The sequence below is a fragment of the Apium graveolens genome, chromosome 2 (assembly GCF_009905375.1).
Source record: "Apium graveolens cultivar Ventura chromosome 2, ASM990537v1, whole genome shotgun sequence".
NCBI classification, from domain to species: domain Eukaryota; kingdom Viridiplantae; phylum Streptophyta; class Magnoliopsida; order Apiales; family Apiaceae; genus Apium; species Apium graveolens.
This window is the reverse complement of record NC_133648.1, coordinates 284638452-284658017: the sequence shown is the minus strand read 5'-3', so window position 1 is coordinate 284658017 and position 19566 is coordinate 284638452.

The window sequence follows — 19566 nt, the reverse complement described above, 5'->3', positions numbered from 1 at the left end:
AATTATAATATATTGTACATTTGATTTAATCAATGTGATGTTATCTAAGGAAAAAAAATAATATTAGTCGATAATTTAAAAGGATTAACAAGTTCAACTAATATTTTTTTCTCTTTTTTGCCACGAGTTCAACTAATATTTAAAAAAAATTAACGAGTTGAAAAATATTTATTTGTAGAAAAATAATATACAATGGTATCAAGTTATCATAAAAAATATTAAAATCCTATACGAAAGAAACTTGAAAACAATTTCAATAATGATATTAGTACAAATTTCTCTTTGAATTCTTGAAAAATAAAGCATATGAATATCAGTAGTCAGTCTTTATGATATATGAATAATTTTTAGCATCAACGACCGATGCTCTGTTGAGTAAAATTAGATATGAATTTATTATCAGTGCTACTATGATTATAATATATAAATAATTATAATTTTCTTATTAGATTATTATAATTTTTGAATAATTATAAATGCATGTTATTTGAGTAATTTATCGACTATAATTAGACATATAAATAGCTAAGATATCTAGAATATAAATAAATGAGGCTAACATAATCTACTCAAAAATATAACAAACAATAATTTACATATATATACACACACGAACATATGACTCTATCTTTACTAATTTTAATAGATTAAGTGTTAATGTTGATACACTTGAAGAGAATAACAAAAGTATATTATATTATGAAAATGAAAATAATCAATTAAATCTTAGTTTTTTTCAATCTGTCGAAAACTAGGTGAAATATCCCAATTTTGAATGGATAAATTATGACATTGACAATAATCTGACATCTTATAAATTAACTTTGTACAATAGATTTAAAACTGGGTCGTGTCAACTTTAGTTAATGAATTAATACATTAGCAATGCTATAACATCAAGATAGACGTTAAATTTAAAAATAATAATATTTTCCATAAAAAATTAACTTATATTAACGGTCGTATAAATTCTACTTTGTTGAATATACGATTGCAGGTCTTGACGACTTTAGTTGTACATTACTAACCCTTTTAAATTAAGTAAGGTAGTTATAAATTAGTATTAATTTTATTAATAAAATATCTTATTACTCATAATTTATTTTATCAAAACTCAAAAAATTTATTCGACCCTGCATTAAACATATAGGTTACTTTTTAGTTTAATTTTTATGAACATACTGAAAAAATTATATGAATTAACTTTAAATCATTTTCATTTAAATGTACAGTAACTACCCTGCTTATATTCATTCGGTATATATAAATTACATGACATAAATAAGAAAATATATAATTTGACTAATGAGCTATATTATAAACGTTACGTTGTTAATGTCTTACATGAAAATCATACACATTGATAAAAACTCAACATAAATTTGATATATCTTATATATGTTACAGAATATTTACCAATAAAAAAATAAACAAGAATTTTGTTAATATAATTGTATGGCAGTACAAAAAAAACTAGAAAATGACCCGTGCCTCACACGGGTTATTATGCTAGTTCCAAATAAGAAGTCTTACCCTTGTTCCAAATAAGAAACTATTTCCGCAAAAGATTCCCGATTTGTGTGGCATAGATATGTATGTTGTAGATATAAGTTAATTAAAAACAATGATAAATAAAAGTACGTAAAAAATGGGATTGAGCAAGTCCAGCATATTCCTTAAACATGCTCTTTAAGTCCAAATATAAGAAAATGACATAAAATTACACTCCAACACTCGTTCCTTATATCACTAACACACCCATCTCATACCTTATCTTTAAAGATTCACAATTCATCCCTTATATCATTTTTATCAATGAAAAATTGATTTCTCGATCTCTTTTCTTTTTAGTTATTTTCTCTCTTTTCCTTTCTTATCTCATTCAAATTTATTATTATTATAATAATAAGAAATGAAGAAAAGAATCATTGTTGGAGTTGAAATTCAAAATCATGTCTTAAATCACTAAGAATTAATATTTTATAATATTTATAAGGAATATATTAGGATATCATTGGACTTGCTCTAATACCTTGAACCATGATTTTCTTCACATGTGACTTATGAATGTTAGTAAGAACCGTCGTCCTTGTCAAAAACTCACACTCCTTACCACATCCAAAATTTAACCGCAACCTTTTCTTTTGTTCTACTTAACACCAAATACAGTAGTTAATAATTCGCTCGATCAACCCTTAGTAGGATACACTAGTTGATAATCCCAATTCGCCCCGGGGTCCTCTCCTCGCTTGGCCCGGACTTAAGCTCCGTTTTGGCAGAAATGACGGCGGCGTGCGGTATAGCTGTAGGGTGGGAACCTACAAAACAGAACCGGAGGGGGGTGGCGTCCCCGCGGCACCTCCGGTGTGAGAATGAGAAAGGGTCTTGAAGGAGAAAAGGGGAAAAACGGGAATTATGCAAGTGTTTTTATGGTGTGTACGCGTGTGTGTATATGTAAGTATATGTGAGAGAGAGTGTAACCCATAACCTTCCTTTTGTCCTGCCTTTTATAGGCCTCCTATTAGGGTTTAGGGGTTTGTACCTTTTAATCTGAACCGTAGGTGTGTCTTTTGGACTATAGGGCATGTGGATGCCTGGGATGCGCCAAAGTACTATCGAATCCGGACCGTAGGAATGTTCTGGATCTGGGGTACCTGGACGGTGGTGATGTTGCCATGCGTCCTGGACTCTCCATGGTTAAAGCTGAGTGCTTCATGGGCTCTTCTTATTAGGCCCTGGGCCTCTGTTATTGGGCCTGTATTAATATAGGCTATCATTTCCCCCCCCCACTCCCTTATGCGGGTTTACCCGGATGGGGGAGTGGAGTAGTTATTATTGTATCGCAACGCCTTAGGAAAAATTTTGGGGGTTTATTTGATTTGTTGCCCCCTAACCCTGGGGTCAAATGAGAATTAGACACCGAGGTTGACTTGTTTAGTCACTTGATTTTAGTCCAAGGTGGGATTCCTTGAAGTACTTGGAAATTTTTTGGGGGTTTATTTGATTTGTTACCGCCTAAACCCGGGGTCAAATGGGAGTTAGACTTCGGGGTTGACTTGGTTAGTCACTTGATTTTAGTCCAAGGTGAGATTCCTTGAAGTATATGGAAAAATTTTGGGGGTTTATTTGATTTGTTGCCCCCTAATGCCGGGGTCAAATGGGAATGAGACTCCGAGGTTGACTTGGTTAGTCATTGATTTTGAAATTTAAATTTTGGGCAAGGTTTGGTGGGTAAGGACAATCCTGACATTTGATTTGACCGGACTCTAAAAAGCTGACGCTGCAAGTCCGGAGTGTCAGGCGATGGTTAGGATTCTAGCCGGGGTGAAAGATGTACACATTTTATGCGTATCTTTTGAGTGTACAGTTTTTAATTTCCCCCTTTTCTCCTAAAAAGTCGCGCACACGTAATGATTACATGACAAGTTGTGCAATAACTGCTGTGCAGTTACTTTCTGGGACCAATCGGAGGGTGCCACGTGGGGTGGGGGTTAATTTTTTACCCCAAAAAACCTTTCATCTTTCCCTGCCCCTCTTCCTTCTATAAATACCATCCTCTTCCTTTTCTTTTTTCTTTTATGCGATAAGGGAGTTTGAGAGAGAGAGACTGAAAAATCAAAATCTTTGGAGAGCCAATTCTGCAAGATTGAAGCCTTCATTTTTTTCTCCTGCTAATTTGTAAGTTCTTGTCTCCTTTCTTGATTTTTCATGTTCTTCCACCATGCATGCCATTATTTTGTACTGATTTTGCTTCGCTACTATGTACTTGTTGTTCGAGTTTTTGTTTCGCCATTCTTCCTTGTTTTTGTGACTGCTTTATTGTTTTGACCTTGAATCTATGTAGTTGTGTGGGTTTTGTACGGTTTTCACGGTGGTTTTGTGTTTGATTTGTGTAAATAACATAGGTTTTGCTAGTTTAACAAGCAAAAAAGTGGGTTTCTAGTAGTGTAAGAAGTTGGAGAGCTCGGGGTGTGTTTTTGATATTTGTTTTTGGTTGTATATGTATGTATGTGTTGTAGATTTTGTTTTTGGGTTTAGTTTTGTACGCGAACTATTTTTAAAACTCTTCTGTTTTTTTGTTTTGTTCTTGTTGTTGGGTTCGGGTTTGGCATTGACTCCAGGGTGTGTTTATATAGATACACATAGTATATGCCAGGTAGCCACTTTAAGCGTACTGCTACCCTTAGAAATCGGTACCCCGAGCGGCCTAGAGGCTTAGGCAAACTAAACGCATTCTACCCTTCTTCCTCTTCCTCCAGTAGTAGCTCTGTAGAGATGCCTCCCCGAGTTGACCATCCTCAGCAAGTTTTAGCCCAGACTTTAGTCTTAGGCCTCGGGGGTACCTTGTCTAATCCGGATGGGTCTTGGGAGGATGTAGATGAGTACTTTGTCCAATGTCGAGTGAACCCTAAGCCCTTGGGCTTTTATTACAGAGATTTATCTAAGGCGTATGGGGGCCCGGATGGGTTAGGCGGTAGGGAGCCTTATGACGAGGACGATATGAACGGGAAGTTTTTTACCGCCTCGGGGACCAAGTACGAGTGTGGGGCGGTTCACAAAGAGATCTAGGATAGGTATACGAATGCCGAGGTGGATAGTGCCCTTAGGCTAGCCTTTAACCTTGAGGATAAATACGAGTGGAGATGGCCCGAGATTCATGAGGTGGTGTATCATAGACCAGAGGGAGGATGGGTCGGGATTCCCTTAGAACACCTCCGGGGCATGCGCCTTGGATTATATCAATTCACCAAATCCCTATGCCGAGATGTGTACGGGATTCCTTTCACCCAACTGGCCCCGAATTCCGTGAAGTGGATAAGTTGGTTTTTAGCCTGTTGCCATGCCAAAAACTACCTCCCCATCTTCAAACTTTTGCACCATATTTTTAAGATCAAGAGATCCACCTCCCGGCCAATTTATGAGTTCTTGTTTAGGATCGAGGACTGCGGATATCCTTCAGATAAGATGGTACTCCTTGTCAGCATGTTGACATCACTTAAGGGGTGGCACCGGGAGTTTATCTTTGTCCGGGGTGGGGATTTGGAGTTCATGCCACTCCATAAGCTCAAAATTAAAACAGATAAATTTCCGGTCCAGCGGCTCGGGCAAGCAGCTCTCGCGATGGTTTACGCCTTCTGTGGGGCACTTGGGACGCAATGGACCCGGGACACCTTTAATAGCAATGAAAATATGCATGCTGCCGGCTGTAAGTCTTTTGTTTTAGCTTTATTTCGTTACTCTAACCTTTATTGTCTGCTTGTATCCGGGACTGATATCTTGTTGTTTCTTTTCAGGTATTCCCAAGTTAATTCCTTATCCCCCAAACATGTCTGCTCAGCCCAAGGATTTGTCAGCCAAGCTGCGAAGGATTGGAGGAGTGACGAGTGTGGATCTCGGGAAGAAGAAGGTTGGTGAGGGCGAAGATGCAGCCCGGAAGGCGGCGCCGTCTCGTCCGGGGAGGACCACGATTGTGATTAACGAACCCCGGGCCGAGGACGTGCAACAAGGGGACGCGACGAGGGTCCCAGCACCCCGGAAGAGGAAGAGTGTCCCTGCAGGTTCCGGGGAGAAAGGAGGAGAAGGGTCTGAGGGTCATGTTTCCAAGAAAGCTGCTGTTGAGCTGGCCCCAGATACCCCAGAGACCCTAAAGGCCTTGCTGGCTAGCTTTACTCCGGAGACTCACCGGAAGGAGCGGTTTGAGAATTACGCCAGCACCACCGAAAGGAAGAAGTACAGAAAGGAGCCCCTCGATGACTTCCTGGTCAGACTTCAGGAGGAGATTACCGCTGTATGTTTTTCCTGGTAATATTTTGGTTTTGCACTCTCCCTTTTTTTTAGTGTCCGCATCATCTAATCGTGATGTGTAATAATTTCAGGCTAACTCCCGGGTTGCTGGATTGGTTTGCATAACCCGAAGCCTACATGCGAAGGCTGATGCTGTCGAGGTTTATAAAACCGAAACTGAGAAGCTATCCTAGGAGGTGAAGGACTTGAAGGAGGTGAATGCGAAGGAGGCCGAATCACATAAGAAACTTCTTGATGAGATCCGGGAGAGACAGGACCGGGCCGAGGCTTCCGTCCGGGAAATGAGGGCTGAAAACAAAAGGCTGAAGGACGAACTCGTTGCCCGGCCCACTCTCGAAGAGGTTCTGGCTGGGTTACGGGGTACTCCGTCGTATTATGAGGAGCTGAATGACAAAGTGCTGGAGAAGATCCAGATTTGCTAGAGGGTTGCCTCTAAGTACCTCGGTGAGAATCCTCAGGGCACGATTGATGTCTTCCTAGAGAAGTACATCAAGGAGGAGACTCGGATGGAGCAGGAAGCAGAAGCCATCCTGGCAAGGGATTCTGGTGCCGGAACTTCCATCAACGCCCCTGCTCTCCCCGAATCCCCACTCGCCCAGCAGCCTCCGATTCCAGAAGATGATCCGGAGCAGCCTCCCTCTCCTCCTGCCGAGCCCGCAGCAGAAGCTTGAAGAATTTGCCATTTTTTGGCATGTAATTTCCATTCCTGTTTTTTAAGTATTGTCTGAACTTAGCCTTTTGGCTATTTTAATGTCGTTTGTAATTTGAATGATTTCGATTTTCCCCCCTGGGTGTGTTTCCCTGTGGTAGTTTAATATAATTGTGTTTTGCTTTCTTTCCTTTATTTTCACATGGGCTGTGTTTTTGCAGACTCCAGGATGGGGTAAAATTTTCAAGTTATGAAAATTTTCTAAGTACTCATGGGGTGAGTTTTTATGTGACACGTGTAGGGGTAAATTTCCATTTGATAGAAATTTTCTAAGTACACATGGGTTGTGTTTACACAGACCCCGGGATGGAGTAAAATTTTTAACTTATACAAATTTTATAAGTACTCTTGGGTTGAGTTTTTATAGGACCCCGGGTAGGGGTAAAAATATAAATTTTTTAAGTACACATGGGTTGTGTTTATGCGGACCCCGGGACGGGGTAAAATAGAAATTTTCTAAGTACACATGGGCTGTGTTTTTGCGGACCCCGAGACGGGGTAAAATAGAAATTTTCTAAGTACACATGGGATGTGTTTTTGCGGACCCCGGGACGGGGTAAAATAGAAATTTTCTAATTACACATGGGCTGTGTTTTTAAATAAAGAAGCAACATAATGAAACTGATTCAAACTATGGAACGCTTAAAGTAGAGTTTTTCATTTAAATTGAAAGCAAAAATTACATTCTGGGGTGGATGAGAATAGCATTTACATCAAAATATCACATTATAGATGTAGAAATATTCCCAGAATGTGCACATTTCTCTTATTGGTAGAACTTCCTTAACCGGGTTCCGTTCCAGGTGTTGGGGACCTCGGTCCCGCAGAGGTAGTTCAGCTTGTAAGTTCTCGGCCGGAGCACTTCCTTGATTATGTAGGGGCCTTCCCAGTTCGGATGCAGTTTCCCTTGGTTAGTTGGGTCTGAGGCTTCAGTGTCCCGGAGTACTAGATCTCCCACCGCATATTCTCTTATCTTGGCCTTCTTTGCAAAATAAAGCTTTGTTTTTTCCTTGTAACTTTCCATTTTTTCTACAGCCCGGTCTCTTACTTCATCCAAGAGTTCCAGATTGGTTTTAAGGACTTCTATGTTGGAGACTTCATCAAAGTTGACCACTCTATGAAAAGGGGACCCGATTTCTACGGGTAGTCGAGCCTCGGTGCCATAGGCGAGTTTAAATGGAGTCTCCCCGGTTCCAGTCCGGGAGGTGTATGCCGACTGAGAATTTTACAACATAATTAAGTAAATAAAGTGTGATTTATGTGAAGTGATTATAATTATGTGATTAAGTACTAGTTAATTATCTTTACTGTATATTATAATCTAGGAGCGTAAATAGAAGCGTTCCAATTTAAAGAGTCAGCTTAGGAGTTAAGCTGTGTTATCGGGCCGTCAGGTAGAACGGAACCCGTCCTAAAAAGGGGTTAAGATATTTAAAATGTGAACTATGTGTTATTATGTGAAATAAAATGCTTGAGTAAAGTAATACGTTATAATGATGTGTCGGTGGATAACGATATTGTGAAGCATAATTGAAACGCTGAGCGTCGGGCCATCAGGCTGAACGTGACCCGGTACGCGTAAAAAAGGAATAAAAATTAAAGAAGGACAGATTTTCTGATCAGACATAAGTTGTGATGTGTTCATATGTGTGTTTGCTTGTCCATGTGCATAATTACATGATCTGTTGACATTTTTCTGGATTTAAGGGAATTATTTGATTTAAATAAAGTTTATTTAACCTTCGCGCATGTTTATAAAATTATCTGAGTAAGATAAAGGTATGAGATTTGTTCAGTTATCTTCATATTAGTCCTAGAGACTTTTTAAAAATGATGGACGAATTTATTTGGTGATTGTTGCATTATAAATTGATTTTTATGTGATAAAATGCTATTATTAGCACGAACTTGCGAAAATCATATAAAATCAACCGTTCGCTCAAAAGTTTATTATGAGTAATGGTTGGAAAGCTAATTTCGAGATCTACGTCTTAAAATTGTCATTTGAAATAATTTTTGACTTTCCGAGAGAGATATATTTTATATTTGATTTTTATCTTATTTGAGTAAAAAGAAAGGATTAATCAAACATGAAAAGGGGATTAGTTAATTACTAAAATACCCCTGCCCTCTAAACATATACATAAACTCACTTCTCCCCCCCCCTTCTTTCTTTCTTTTCCCGTTAGCATCCTTTTCTCCCTCTCCCTCACTTTCTTTTCCTCTCTCTCTCAAACACTCTCCCTCTCTCTCGGCTCTCTCCCATCTCTCTTCTCTCTCTTGCATGCCACATCAAACATTCACCCAAATTCAAAGATATTACCACCTATAGGTTCTATTTTCGGCATATTAATACCAATGAAATACAATTTCTTGATATATGATCATAAGAGTAGATTTAAGAAGATTTTGTGGTTTAAAACTCAAGAGGAGACCTGTTAGGGGCACTCTTAAGTTTGACCACCACCGGCCATGATCCAAGGAGAGCCGGTGGAATTTTAATGATGTCTTGATGTGATTTTGAGCCTTGCATGTTTTGGTTTCTTGAAAAGTTCAAAAGGGTTTTGTACTTCCTTTGAAAATTTAAGTATGTGATTGATAAATGAATTACTTTGATTGTTTTAAAAGAATTTGGATGTCTGAAAGTGATTTGATGCTTAGAAAATCAAATTTAAAGGTTGCATGTTGGGGTTTTGGTTCGGCATTGTGCTAATAAAAAGGGGAATTAGATTTGGTGGCTTGATCTTAGTGTAAACTAAGCTTAATTAGTGTAAAATGTGATTGCATGTTAGTTTAAAAGAAGAACTAGTAGTGCATGTCATTGTTTGGTCCTTGAGATTGTGAATCATGATTTAGCCGAATGAAAAATAGGTCTAGATGTCACACCCCCAACTAATCCAGCAAAATTAAATATAACTATTACATTATTTAAAAATAAATAAACATAACCAAATCCAAGATCTTACAGTTTAGGGTTTGGAACAGCCCAACACTACCATCTCTTACAGCTGATTTTCAATATCGAGTCCTCACACAAAACTACTATCTCTTATTCTACCTGAGCTCGAACATAAGCATCAGCATCACAGGTCTTACGGGCGGTCTGCTTGAATCTAACCATAGATGCTAGCTGTAATATCAGGGTAAAGCAAGAAGTGAGCCAAATGCTCAATAAATGTTAAACAGTACGATACAAAATATAAATCGAGATATACATTAAAGAATGACAATGGAAAGACATAACCAATGATAACGAGAGATAGAACTTTGGGTGATGGCATCATTTTGCTTGTATCAAAACAATTTCAAAACCATATCTAAATCAAAAATCATTTTATGACGCTACGGATTACAGCCGGTGATCAGCCGCGAAGTAATCCCGAACCTCGCTGGGTTCTAGAACATTAATGGGAATCCCTAGGCAACTTTTAAGCCTAATATTAGTGTGGAAAGGACTCGTGTCTCAGTCCAGATCCACTATTAAAAGAAAACATTTATCCCCCTTTGGGACTGAAAACCCATATTTTATTTATTTCAAAAACTGATGCCGAATTATAACAAAATCTCTTTTAACAGTAAGCATTTTTATCAAGGGATTATAGACCAACTCGAAACACGGGAATTATGGTAATAAATCTCAGGGCCATGATCCACTAAACTTTACTCCATTAGGGTAACGGAAAGGTTTTCATATATAAAACTTGGACAAGAAAATTTAGTGAGGCTATTGGATATTATGTAGGGGTAATGCCAGACCGGGCTTAAAGCAATGGTTTCTCGTCAAGGCACAAGTGCTGGATCATCAAGAAGATAAGTTTTATGAATACTAAGGGTGTTAAGGTATGAAGAAATGATCTTTAACTCAGGTTATATCAGAATTGTCAAGCTTTAAGATAAGAAAGAGGGGTATCAATCAATGAGGAATCACTTTGATAAATATCTGGCTTTCAAGGTTCAAGGTAAGGTTCTATAGGGGTTCAAGTATTAGGATGAGATATCAATACTTACGAATCATCAGTATGTTAATCAAGAGAATCAACCAAGAGTTATAACTACCCTTTCTTTTATCATGGCATTCAACTTACTTTAATATACTATCATGATAAGACTTTTGAACTACTTGCAATATACACCATGATAATAATCTGGTCTGGTCAAGAGAAAGGCTGGTCTGGTCTGACTGGTAGGAGCAACTGGAAGCTTCACTCGACCTTTATGGCAAGTTTTCCCTCGTCTCGAGATCCTACATAAATAATAATAATCCTCGTTATAATATATTCTCACCAACTTAACCTATTCATATCCCGTAATTAAACACAAATGGCACTTAGGCCTATATGCACTTAATTTGTATTCACCTTCAAAATATACTTGCACACAAAGCCACATATACTCACATATCATATTTTAATACCAAATATTACCATATACTCCATAATGCAACACTAGGCTCGGATGATCTCGACTCATAACTTAAGTCACTTGGTCGCTAAACTAGACAAAGTCTTCAAATTTTGGCTTCCTAATTCGGTGTGCCTTTACTAAACTATCCTAGACCTATTGACCCTCACTTGGGCCTTTTGCTCTAATGACCTTATACTACCTTGCAACTATGGTGGTCAACCTAAATCTCACTCCTAAGTGTATTAAAACTATGTGATAAGTGAAAGTGCTCACTGGTGCAAATTTCAGAATGACATATATGGTTTCTTGAGTGCATTAGACACCCTTAAACTATAGGTTTTCCTTCAAAACTTTTACACAAGACTCCTGACCTTAGGGCATCTCCCAAACTTTATGTGGCTCAAAGGCCTGGCTTGGGCCTTCTTGGGCTTAAGCTTAAAGTCCATGGTTCCCCTGTTTTTCTGGGCAGAAAATGCCCTGACTTGAATTAACATGTGACACATGGTTCTAACTCATATCCTATGAACTATGGTTGGAAAAACTTCTCTGACACTCCCTCTAACTAAGGCCCAACAGGGCCTAATGAGGGCCTACCCATGACATGATCAAATCTCCCTATTTCTAAGTTGCAACAAAACTGTCCCCTGCTGGACAGATTTTGCTATTCTACTTGTGCACCTAACCAACCAACATGCAAACCTCCAACCAACACCTAAAACCTTTTATATACTCCCAATACTAACTTCTGGTGGCTTGGGCCTCAAATTGCACATCAATGACATGGTCAAAACTCACTCTAAACCTCAGGGCACTAAACTGATTTTCTGCAGAAACTATAACTCTCCTTTCTCCAAGGTTTTGACTTGACAAACTCAACCACCAACAACCCAATACCCAAAACAAGACTTAAACATGGTGATCTACTGAACTAACTCCCTTATACTCAAAATAATCTTGGTGGAGATCATCCTTACCTAAGGTGCAATCATGGCAAAACAAAAGAAACCACATTTCATAACTCACAAATCATCAAGTTTTTGAAAATAACAAGTTATGTTTTTTTTATAAAATATACCTGAATTATTACCATGCATCAAGGAACACTAATCAATATTAACACCTTATTCCTACTGAAATTAAAGCTTACTAACAAAATCTTTCCAAATGATCAAAATCTTATAACATTCTAAGAGAAATCCACATGCATTCATGTCTTCGAGTTTTACCAACCAAAGCAACATGTTTTCTAAATATATTTCACCATGAAATTGACATGCAAGCCTAGCATAAGCTATATCTAGATGATCACTTAGCATGCAAAGAGTTTCATCAAATTTTCACTACAAGATTCATGCCATTATCACATAAACATACAAAGATTGAACAAAGCAACAAGAATGATCTCAAGGACCATTCATTCGGCTCCCTTAAGGTCATGGCCGAATGAAATGGAAGGGAAATGGCCATTCAACATCAAGAGTTTCCTTCTCAAGACTTGGAACTTCACCATTCCTTGTAGTCCTCTCAAAAACAACCTTAAATCCATAAGAATCAAGGTTGTACATTGAGTTTCAACTAAAACCTTGACATGCAACCTTAAAACTTAAACTTTTTACTCAAAACTACTTGAAATATATGTGATCATGATATGGGAAGTAGTATTTACTTGTATAGAAGGTGAGAACTTAATGAGGAATAAAGAAAATGGGGAGGGGGTGATTCTTGGCTAAAACCCGAGAGTGAGAGAGAGGAGGGCCGATAGTGAGAGAGGGAGGAGGGAGGAAGGAGAAAGTGTGGTGTGAGTGGGGTGAATGATCATGCCATTTGCTTGTTTTATGGTTTTTGATTTGACAAAATGTGAGTGGGAATGAGAATTGACAAGACTAACCTTCCAATTATACTTGGATCATTTTGCATGCAAGGGCAAAGAAGGAATTTGGCTAGTAAAATAAGAGTTAGTGGGTTTGGAATTGTCTCTTTAGCCCTTTAAATTGAATAGAAAAGGATTTGCATGCAAGAGCAACCATGTAATTTGCTAATTATGACAACTAAAATTTATAAAGATTTATTTTTATAAAATAAAATACAAGTTCAAAAATTATAAAATTTATACCATAAAATAACTTGGATTTTTAGAAATTTTATAAAACCACTATTGAAATTTGTGAACAAAATAACTTTTAAAAAGAAATTTATTCAAGGTTTAAAATATTCCTTATAAATCAAAAATAAAAGAAATAAATAAACTTTTGCTTTGAAAAATCATATACCACATAACACAAATTTAAGACGCAGAAATTCTCATTCACACGAGCATACAATAGTTGAATATATTGGCATTCGGTTTTAAAATTGCACCAAATTTACAAATAGTAATACACGAAAATACTGGTTGTAACATCCTCTCCCCCTTAAGGGATTTTGTCCCCAGAATCTAAGAGAACAGATGACGATACCGGGAACGCATATCAGACTCTAACTCCCAAGTCGATTCTTCGACCTTAGGGTTTCTCCAAAGTACTTTTACTAACTTTATTGTCTTATTCCTAAGACTCTACTCTTGCCATTCGAGTATTTTGACAGGTTGCTCCATAAATGACAGGTCTGCCTGAATTTCTACAGGTTCATATTCTATCACATGGCTAGCGTCATAATTATACTTCTTAAGCAACGACACATGGAACACATTATGCACATGCTGATACTGAGGTGGTAAGGCTAACTCGTCGGCCACCTTCCCCACTTGACTCAAAATTTCAAAAGGACCTATATATCTAGGTGCTAACTTCCCTTTCTTGACAAATCTAGACAACCTTTTCTAGGTGACACCTTCAACAAAACAGCTTCGCCAATTTGGAATCGAACATCCTTACGCGCTGGATCCGCATACTTCCTCTGTCTATCTTGAGCAGCAAGCAACCTTTTCTGAATTAACTTGACTGTGTCATGCAACTGTTGTAACAATTCTGAGCGGAGAATCCTTCCTTCTCTTACTTCATCCCAGCTTGTTGGTTATCTATATTTTCGCCCGTACAAAGCTTCGTATGGTGGCATGCCAATACTGGAATGATAGCTATTGTTGTAAGAGAATTCAATCAACGGCAAGTGGTCGTCCCAACTTCCTGCAAAATCGATTGCACAACTGCGCAACATGTCTTCGATTATTTGAATTATCCTTTCGCTCTGACCATCAGTCTGCGGGTGGTACGCCGTGCTCATATTCAACTTCGTGCCAAGACATTCTTGAAATTGCTTCCAAAATCTCGAGTTAAATCGGGGATCTCTATCTGAAACTATTAATACGGGTACTCCATGCCTTAGTACGATTTCGCGCACATACAGATGAACCAATTTGTCCAGTGATGACTTCTCGTTAATTGGAAGGAAATGCGCTGACTTCGTAAGACGATCAACTACAACCCATATAACGTCATGCCCGGATTTCGTTCACGGTAGTCCTACTATAAAGTCCATAGCAATATTTTCCCATTTCCATTCTGGAATCTTTAGGGGCTGAATTAATCCGCTTGGTCGTTGATGTTCTGCCTTCACCTTCTGACAAGTATAACACTTCACAACCCATTCAGCCACGTCTCGCTTCATATTTGGCCACCAAAAGTTCTGCTTTAAGTCCCGATACATCTTGGTGCTTCCCGGGTGGATTAAAAATTTCGAATTGTGGGCTTCGTGTAGGATCTCATTCTTTAATTCAGGTACATGAGGAATCCAAATTCTGTAAGAAAACCTTAGTATCCCTTGCTCATCCCTTTGAGTATTAATCTCCTCTCCAGTCAACTGATTCTTCTCTTTCTCCATTACTTCTTCTTGACATTTCTTTATCTTTTCCACTAGTGTTGGCTGAAAAGTCATTGCACGACAAACTTCTTCAACTTTTCCACAATCACAAAGTTCCAGTTCAAATCTCTTGATTTCTTCAGATAATTCCTTTGGTGTTGTCATCATATTCAGTCTCTCTTTCCTACTTAAAGCATCAGCCATAACATTCGCCTTTCCAGGATGGTAATTTATCGAGCCGTCATAGTCCTTGATCAATTCCAGCCATCTCCTCTACCTCATATTGAGCTCCTTCTGAGTGAAAATGTACTTTAAACTCTTACGATCTGTGTAGATTTCACACTTTTCTCCGTCGAGGTAATGTCTCCAAATCTTAAGTGCGAACACTATGGCGGCTAGTTCCAAGTCATGCGTCGGGTACTTCAACTCATGCGGTTTCAACTGTCTTGACGCATACGCAATCACCTTACTATGTTGCATTAACACACAGCCCAATCCCTTATGTGAAGCGTCGCTGAATATCACAAAGTTTCCTTGGTCATCTGGAAGCACTAATACCGGAGCTGTTACCAATCTTTGCTTCAACTCTTGAAAGCTATCCTCACATTCTGCACTCCATTCAAACTTTTGATTCTTCCTGGTTAACTTGGTCAATGGCGTGGTGATTTTCGAAAAATCCTTGACAAACCTTCTATAGTATCCTACCAATCCTAGAAAACTTTGCACTTCTGTAGGAGTCTTTGGCCTCTCCCAACTCATAACTGCCTCAATCTTTGTCGGATCCACTTTAACTCCTTCATTTCCAATGACATGCCCCAAAAATTGAACTTCTCTTAACCAAAACTCACATTTGGTAAACTTGGCATACAACTTCTCTTGACGAAGTATCTCCAATGCTATCCAGAGATGCTGCTTATGTTCTTCTTCCGACTTAGAATAAATAAGGATTTCATCAATGAATACCACTACAAACTTGTCCAAATACTTCTTAAATACTCGATTCATCAGATCCATAAATGCGGCCGGGGCGTTGGTCAATCCAAATGGCATTACTAGGAATTCATAATGCCCATATCTGGTCCTAAATGCTTTCTTGGGAATATCTTCTTCTTTGATCTTTAATTGATGGTATCCCGATCTCAAGTCAATCTTTGAGAAGCATTTTGCTCCCTTCAGCTGGTCAAAAAGGTCATCTATTCTTGGTAACGGGTAGCGGTTCTTGATCGTTACCTTATTCAACTCCCGATAATCTATGCATAGTCGGATACTCCCATCCTTCTTCTTTACAAACAGAACAGGTGCTCCCCATGGTGACGTACTTGGCCGTGTCACTCCTTTATCCAACAATTTTTGTAACTGGCTCGCCAACTCTTTCATTTCTGTTGGTGCCATCCTATATGGGGCCTTTAAAACTGGTTTCGTGCCTGGAGCAAGGTTGATCTCGAACTCGATTTGTCGATCTGGTGGTAAGCCTGGTAGTTCGTCTGGAAACACATCGGGAAACCCGTTAACTACGGGTATATCTTCTATACTGGGACTGCCTTTTTCTGAATCCACTACATAAGCTAGGAACGACTCACAACCTTTTCTAAGTAGCTTCTTAGCCTGAACGATTGTAAGAAATAGTTGTTCTTGCCTCTGCCCCTTAAATACTACCTTCTCTCCACTCTTCGTCTTTAAATACACTTTCTTGGTCTTACAATTAATCTGAGCATTATTCTCTCCTAACCAATCCATTTCTAAAATTATATCAAACTCCCCCAACTTGAAGAGTATCAAGTCGGCTGAAAACTTATATCCCGAAATATCAATCTCACACTTCGGACAGAATTGATTCACATGAATCTTCTCTTGGTTCACAATTACCACATTTACTACCTCGCTCATAATCATTTTATCAAATTGAAGCTTATCAACAAAAGTTTCTGATATGAAAGATCTTGTTGCTCCCGAATCAATCAATACTTTAGCTTTGACATTATTGAGTAAAAGTGTACCTGCTATCACCTCAGAATTCTGAACAACACCCTTCATCTTCAGATCAAATGTCCTTGATGTTGCTTGCGGGGTTGATGTAGGTGGTGGAGGTAATGCCAATACCTCAACTGGCACGCTCGCACTGGTACTTGCCACGTTCATTAAAGCTTTGACTGGTCCGGTTGCCTTGCACTCCCTAGCTATGTGTCCAGTCTTCCCACACTTGTAACACATAACTCCTGGCTTCCGCATCCTGCACTCATTCGCCAAATGTCCCTTCTGGTTACACCTATAGCAGGTCATGCTCAGTTTATTGCACACTCCAGGGTGCCTTCTTCCACAGTGCTTGCATTCGGGTCTCTGGAACCTGTTTTCTCCAACTTGGCCTTGGCTTGCCTGATTGTTCCCCCTTGATTCTTGCCTTTTGCCCAAATTTCCCTTCTTTTGAAAATTTCCGCCCTTATGGAATCCGATCCTCTTTACATTCCGATCTTGTGAACTTCCGGCTTCAGACTTTTCTCCATATAATGGAACCTTCCTCTTCTTGTTATCCCTTTCCTTCCTTGACTGCATCCCATTATTCTCAATCAGAGCAGCTTTATGTACTACTCCCGCATAAGTTTCAAGCTCAAATATAGCTACTCTACCTCTGATCCAAGGCTCCAATCCTTGCTAAAACTTCTTCGCTTTTTCCTCCTCGGTGCTGGTATACTTTGTCACAAACCTTGACAACTCAGTGAACTTCTTCTCATACTCCAGTACCGTCATGTTCCCTTGCTTCAACTCCAAAAATTTAAGCTCCATCTGATTCTACATGTACTTAGGGTAATACTTGTCCAGAAATAACTTCTTAAATCTCTCCCTAGAAACTTGCTAGGTTGCTTCCATAGCTTTTACTGATTCCCACCAATAGATGACTTCGCCCTTCAAGAAGTAAGTAGCATACGGCGTCTTCTGATCGTCTCCTAACTGTACCAACTCAAAAGCCCTTTCCATTTCCTTAATCCATGTGTTAGCTATTACTGGATCAGTGGTATCATGGAATGCATGTGGATTCACATTCTGAAAAGCCTTGAAAGTGACAACTTGTCTAGGTGGTACTGGTGGTTCAGGTGGTTGGTGTGGTTCATGGTTATCTTGGTTTTCAATTCGTTGTTGAAGAGTTAGTTGTTATTGAGCTATAACATTGGTTTGTTGTTGTAAAGCTTCCAGTATTCGAAGAATATTTGGGTCTGTGGTAGATGTGGTTGTTGGGTTCTTCTTTTTGGGAGGCATGATCCTGAAATAAGAGTTATGTCAAAACAGATATGAATGATAAAATAATTTGAGGGTGTCGCATGGCATTCTTGTTTACTTATGAGGTCAAGTTTCAAGTTAAGCAGATATGGCGATGCATATAAAAATGTAAAATAACAGTTGAGAGCAAATGGAACAATAGAGCATGATTATTGAAATTTAAAGGTCACAATACATAGGATTAGGACAAAGTCTGATTCTAGGAACAACAGGCTTATTTAAAGGAAATAACGGAAACAACTGGGAATTCTACGGAGTCTAATAGTAAAACAACATGAAAAGGTAAATGGAAAGAACTAAGGCTCCACTCCATCTGAACGGGGCTTGGTAGTCTTTTCTTCTCGAAGCGTCTTCACAATGCTCTGGAGCTCATCCGCCACCATCTGAATGACATACTAGCTGGTGCGGTCCCGGTGCGCTGGCATCTCCTCAAGCTTAGTGTTGACGTACCAAACCAAGGTCTCAAATCTCGCAGTCATCTGCTCCTTGGGCTTCCCTTCGTAGTTTCGGCTGTCCGGGTACACGTTCTTCAGTCGGTCTATCAGTCGGTCGTACTTTCCCTGAAGCAAGTCAAACTCACGCCTCAACTCAGCATAAACGGAGAAAGCAATAGTGTCGTCCGACCCAGAGGTTGTCGAGGAATGCGCCCTTTGCTGACAACCAATAAGAGGAGTATTAATAATAAATTTACTTAACCTACTCTCTCGCGTATTATCTATAGCCTATATATATACCCTATAACCTATTTGGGCAGTCCAGGGACTCTAAACCGTAGCTCTGATACCAAAACCTGTCACACCCCCGACAAATCCAGTAAAATTAAATATGACTATTACATTATTTAAAAATAAATAAACATAACCAAATCCAAGATCTTACAGTTTAGGGTTTGGAATAGCCCAACACTACCATCTATTACAGCTGATTTTAAATATCGAGTCCTCACACAAAACTACTATCTCTTATTCTACCTGAGCTCGAACATAAGCATCAGCATCACAGGTCTTACGGGCGGTCTGCTTGAATCTAACCATAGCTGCTAGCTGTAATATCGGGGTAAAGCAAGAAGTGAGCCAAATGCTCAACAAGTGCTAAACAGTACGATACAAAACATAAATCGAGATATACATTAAAGAATGACAATGGAAATACATAACCAATGATAATGAGTGATAGAACTTTGGGTGATGGCATCATTTTGCTTGTATCAAAACAATTTCAAAACCATATCTAAATCAAAAATCATTTTATGACGCTACGGATTACAGCCGGTGATCAGCCGCGAAGTAATCCGGAACCTCGCTGGGTTCTAGAACATTAATAGGAATCCCTAGGCAACTTTTAAGCCTAATATAAGTGTGGAAAGGACTCGCGTCTCAGTCCAGATCCACTATTCAAAGAAAACATTTATCCCCCTTTGGGACTAAAAACCCATATTTTATTTATTTCAAAAACTGATGCCGAATTATAACAAAATCTCTTTTAACAGTAAGCATTTTTATCAAGGGATTATAGACCAACTCGAAACACGGGAATTATGGTACTAAATCTCAGGGCCATGATCCACTAAACTTTACTCC